This window comes from Nerophis ophidion, linkage group LG06 (assembly GCF_033978795.1).
Source record: "Nerophis ophidion isolate RoL-2023_Sa linkage group LG06, RoL_Noph_v1.0, whole genome shotgun sequence".
Lineage (NCBI taxonomy): Eukaryota > Metazoa > Chordata > Actinopteri > Syngnathiformes > Syngnathidae > Nerophis > Nerophis ophidion.
In genome coordinates, this window is record NC_084616.1 from 26,203,026 (window position 1) to 26,209,025 (window position 6,000).

General features: G+C 40.8%; 1 protein-coding gene across 6 annotated transcripts in view; it reads right to left on the minus strand.

Annotated features, from left to right (window-relative positions):
• Positions 1–5,548, minus strand: part of frmd4bb (FERM domain containing 4Bb) — a 60,141-nt gene extending 54,593 nt beyond the window's left edge. For 3 of the 6 annotated variants that reach the window (XM_061903208.1, XM_061903203.1, XM_061903207.1), the window contains exon 1: positions 5,342–5,547. The gene's annotated coding sequence lies outside the window, so the exon portion shown is untranslated. Of the gene's footprint in view, positions 1–4,190; positions 4,263–5,341 lie in introns of those variants that run through there. The other 3 variants (XM_061903209.1, XM_061903205.1, XM_061903204.1) reach the window with 3 other exon arrangements.
• Positions 5,549–6,000: the final 452 nt, after the last annotated feature.

The following is a 6,000-nucleotide window of genomic DNA, read 5'->3' on the forward strand; positions in this document are numbered from 1 at the left end:
GAATTGTAATCGTAATTGAATCTCGAGGTGCCCAGACAATTTGACTTTGAATTTGTCATGATCCGCTCCTCAAATCATGGCATATTCTGGTTTTGGTTCTGTTTTATATCTCGTCTTGGTATTTGACTCCCTTAGTTTCCGGTGGCACTTCCTGTTTTGTTACGTTTCTATAGTTACCCATTTGTGTCACCTGACTTGTCTTTCACACGCACTTGATTCCTGATTATCCTTTCTATTTAAGCCCGCCTTTGCTTGCCTTCGTTCTCGGACTCTTATTTGCTTCCACGCAACAGATGACGTCGCTCTTCCCGCATTGTATATAAGTAAACGATTGATTGATTGATTGATTGTGGTAATCTACTTTTAAGACTTGTTAGCTTCCACGCTAGTCCTGCCCTGTTTATCTCTCTAGCTTACATGCTAGCGCTTTCTGTTTGTTTTGTCTACGTGCTTTTGTGCAAGTGCCTTTGTTCTTAGTTTGTTTTATATTGTTCTTTAGTGTACAAATAAATTATCATTCCTACCTTCACGCTGTGTTCCATCTCCGCTGCACCCACGAGAGAACAAAACATCACCACGATGCCAGCAAAGCGTCACAGAATTAGACTCCTTCGAATTGAATAGTTGACTCTTCAACTATTCCAAGACAGCCCTAATGTTATAAATAGGATTGATTTTAATTTTTCTAATGCAAGTATTTATTAGGGGTGCTCAAAAAAATCGATTCTCATCTGAATCGTGATTCTTGCTTATTGTGATTCTAAATTGAGTTTCAGTTTTCAAAATCAAATTTTTTTAAAGATATATATATATATATATATATATATATATGCATTTATATATTAGGAAAAGGAGATCAGGAAAATGAAGTAATCTGTTTTGAAAAGGTTATTATCATTTTCATGTATAAATAATTATATATAAACAAAATATAGCAAGAATCCGTTTGAATCGGTTTATTGTGCAAAGCGTGAGTTGGTGTAAGATTCCCATCCCTGATATTCATTCAAACTAGGTTATCTGCTAAAGCATCATTGTATGAATACCAATTTGTCATTACATACATACCTTAAGTTTAGTGTTGTTCATCTTCCTAAATAGAAGGTCGTTGGCTAATGTTATACCAGCATACAAAATATTAGTCACATTTGCACATGATTATTGACATACTGTATAATAAACTATTCCAGTCATGTGGTGATATGTCAATGAGGGCAAACATTGGCTGTAATAAGGCCTCTCAAGACCTTTGAATGTTTCACTGATTTCCAGTAGTACCTTTACAAATGACAGCAGTGTCTTTCTGCAGAGCCCTAAGCCAATGCAAATATGACTCAACTGAATGAAGCCTGAAGCCCAGTGGAAATCAAAACGATGCCATATGACAACAATATGATATACTCTGATGTGGACACAATGTGTATAGTCTAATCCAGTGATTCTCAAACTGTGGTACATGTACCACTAATGGTACACGCGCTCCAGCTAGCGGTACACCAAAAAAATCACTTAATTAAATATTAAAACACAATTTTTACTGTTCAAACTGTGTGAAATGTTACAATGGCCAAAAATATTAAATCTACTTGTTAAATAAAACATATGCCTTGTTTTTAATGAATATTTAGGTCTACTATGGTACTGTATTTTAATGTTGGTAATCATGGTAGTACTTAGAGAAACAAGTGTTTTCTAAGGTTGTACTTGGCCAAAAACTTTTGAGAACCACTGGTCTAATACCCTAGAACAGGGGTCCCTAACCTTTTTTGCACCAGGGACCGGTTTAATGTAGGCATAATTTTCACAGACCGGCCTTCCACGTGTGGCAGATAGATATAGCAAATAAGTGCATAAAAAATGTTTACATAAAAAAACTCATTCGTGAAATTAGTGGGAGCCTCTGGCCTTTCCCCTTTGCAAAAAAGCTATCCATAGACTTTTGTTTATCTACCTTTTTTTTTCTCGTAAAAGGCTTTTTTTTGCTTTAGTATCTGATGGGTAAAGGGAAATACATCACATTCAAAGATAAAATCATGGATATATAATAAAGCTAGAAATACTTGCTATTAGTTCCAATATATTTCTGTGTATTTTTATTTCCATTTTTATTTGCAATATTTCATACGTAGATAAACTAATGTTAGCTTTTTTTGGTAAAATTTTCCATGCGTGAATACATCGGTTATTGCTAACTGCTTGTACAATAGGACCACGTGCAATAAGACCAGCACTTTAACTTACGAAGCCAAAGAAGAGTTGTATTTTCTACCTTCAACACAATTATTATATGCAACAATTTAGCGCTTCTCCATCTGCTTTATGCACTTTAGCTACTATGGTCACTTTGTTCCTGATTTGCCCTGGTCTTAAGTCATCAACCTGCCGCGGACTGCAGACGGAACGTAGCTTTTGGCTATGATTTGGCACCTTTAGATGTTATATGTTTATCAATGTAAATTGTCCCATGTAACAAAGATGTTACAAATAGAGCAAATGGCGACTTTGTCTCAGGAGTTGTAAAATACATCTATGATCAAGCTTATTGGTGTGTTTGGTGGGACTGGCGAAAGTTAAGTATGAGGAAATGCGGTCGGTTAGAAATTGTTTAATGTCTCTGTGCGGCCTGGTACAAAACGTCTTACGGACTGGTGCCGGTGCCCGGACCAATGGTTGGAGATCACTGCCCTAGAATACTAAAGCGATAAACACCTTGTATGCCTGTTTAAACTCTTACTTTCAGTCTCAAGGGCCTATTTTTAGAAAATTATAAGAGAGGATGATTCTGAAATGAATGGTTGCCAGCATCTCTAAGCAACAGATAGACACTTGGAAGAGCATCACACACTGCAAATGGAGGAGGACATTTAATATTGGGTTTTTAAATGTATTTTTATCTATAGAGTCATTTTGTGCTTATTTACAAATTCTAATATTTGACACTTCAAAGTCCAGCGTGGTGATAAATTACACAGGACATCCTCTGCAACAATTAGGAAGAGAGCCGAAGTTGGACATATGTCAATGAGACACTACCGCCATTGAAATGCTTCCTGTTTATCCATCCATCCATCCATCCATCCATCCATCCATCCATCCATCCAATTCTACCGCTTTTTCCCTTTTTGGGGTTGCGGGAGGTGCTGGAGCCTATCTCAGCTGCATTCGGGCGGAAGGCGGTGTACACCCTGGAAAAGTCGCCATCTCATCGCAGGGCCAACACAGACAACATTCACACTCACATTCACACACTAGGAAGTGAAGTGAATTATATTTATATAGCGCTTTTCTCTAAAGACTCAAAGCACTTTGCATAGTGAAACCCAATATTTAAGTTACATTCAAACCATTGTGGGTGGCACTGCGAGCAGGTGGGTAAAGTGTCTTGCCCAAGGACACAACGGCAGTGACTCCAATGGCAGAAGCTGGGATCGAACCTTGAACCCTCAAGTTGCTGGCACGGCCACTCTACCAACAGAGCTATACCGCTCCTAGGTCCAATTTAGTGTTGCTAATCAACCTATCCCCAGGTGCATGTTTTTGGCGGTGGGAGGAAGCCGGATGTAACCAGAGAGAACCCACGCAGTCACGGGGAGAACATGCAAACTCCACACAGAAAGATACCGAGCCCGGGATTGAACCCAGAACTGCTCAGGACCTTCATATTGTGCTGCCGCTTTCTGTTTATGATCACTTTAAAGGCCTACTGAAATGAGATTTTCTTATTTAAACGGGGATAGCAGGTCCATTCTATGTGTCATACTTGATCATTTCGCGATATTGCCATATTTTTGCTGAAAGGATTTAGTAGAGAACATCCACGATAAAGTTTGCAACTTTCGGTGCTAAGAGAAATGCCCTGCCTCTACCGGAAGTCGCAGACGATGACGTCACATGTTGATGGCTCCTCACATATTCACATTGATTTTAATGGGAGCCTCCAACAAAAAGTGCTATTCGGACCAAGAAAACGACAATTTCCCCATTAATTTGAGCGAGGATGAAAGCTTCGTGTTTGAGGATATTGATACCGACGGACTAGAAAAAAAATAAAAAATAAAAAACAAGTTAAAAAAAAAACGCGATTGCATTGGGACGGATTCTGATGTTTTTAGAGACATTTACTAGGATAATTAGGGGAAATCCCTTATCTTTCTATTGTGTTGCTAGTGTTTTAGTGAGTTAAATAGTACCTGATAGTCGGAGGTGTATGTCCACGGGTGTCTTGACGCCAATGTCTCAGGGGAGTCGACGGCAGCTATGGATGGCACAAGCTCAGCTTTTCTCCGGTAAGAAGCAACTTTTCACCACAATTTTCTCACCGAAACCTGCTGGTTGACATTGCGTTGTGATTCATGTTCGCTTGACCGCGCTCTGATCCATAGTAAAGTTTCACCTCCAGGAATTTTAAACAAGGAATCACCGTGTGTTTGTGTGGCTAAAGGCTAAAGCTTCTCAACTCCATCTTTCTACTGTGACTTCTCCAATATTAATTGAACAAATTGCAAAAGATTCAGCAACACAGATCTCCAAAATACTGTGTAATTATGCGGTTAAAGCAGACGACTTTTAGCTGTGTGTGTGCGCAGCGCTCATACTTCCTAAAAACCCGTGAAGTCTTGCGTACATGTCGTCATTACACGACGTTTTCAAGACAAAACTCCCGGGAAATTTAAAATTGTAATTTAGTAAACTAAAAAGGCCGTATTGGCATGTGTTGCAATGTTAATATTTCATCATTGATATATAAACTGGATAGTAGTGGGTTTCAGTAGGCCTTTAAATACACACAAATGTGGGACTTTTCTATCAGTAAACATCCGTTGGTCAAACTTGCCTACTTTTACAATGGGAAATACAGCAAAATTACCATTTTGAGTACACAGGATCATTTTTCTTAAACACAAAGAGTGCAATAATTACATTAAACTGATGATTCAGCCATCATTTTTAATATTCACTAACTCACACCGCCAGTAGTGCTCTGAATAACGCAGTTCATACTTAAATACCCATAAAAATCCTAAACATACATGCGTTATCCACCTCCATCAGCACCACAGCGTGGGGAATGGCCCACCTCAGGGCCACTGAGAGAACAATGAATGAGCCACTTTGGGTGGTTTCCACCTGTGCTCCCCTTTTACCAACACATACGTGATAGAAATCCTCCCGAAGGTACTCTTGTTTCACGCAGAAACACGCGTGTCTCAGACCTGTGCGGGTGAAAAGCCACGCTGTTATAGGTTCCCTCGTGTCCGTATAGCCGGTGTCTACTTTTGTGTCTCCCTCGAAGCCCACCAGTGGCGTGAATGCGCTCCCTGCCATCATGCAGCTTTCTTACCTTTGCTCGTATGTCCTTAAGTGTGGATAAGGCAGTGCGTCCAACGCATCAGCCCTCACGCCGGTTGCTCTCGCTGGGGAAGGGAGTCGCCCGGCAGACGCTGCCCATGCTCATCGCACCGGTACTGCTGCCGCTGCCGCTGAACGCGCCTTGTATCAAGCCTCACTCACCACGCCTTCAACCGCCGGCTATTATGTGAACAAGCGGAGCATCCAACTCCCTCCCTCTGCCTCCCTCCCTCCCCCTTCCTCATCAAGCATCTGCCGGCCGGCCTGCTTCCCAACGAAAGCCCTCAAGTGAAGGAGCCTCCGGGATGCATGTGCTCTACATCCCTTTCTGGTGCTGGACTGGGCATTAGGTATGGAGGGTCAAATGGGACAAAATTAATTAAACAAATAATAAGCTGTAGATAATTTTATTGTGTGTGTGTATACACACATATATATATATATATATATATATATACATCCATCCATTTTCTACCGCTTATTCCCTTTTTGGGTGTTGCGGGGGGCGCTGGCGCCTATCTCAGCTACAATCGGGCGGAAGGCGGGGTACACACTGGACAAGTCGCCACCTCATCGCAGGGCCAACACAGATAGACAGACAACATTCACACTCACATTCAACCTATCCCCAGGTGCATGTCTTCGGAAGTG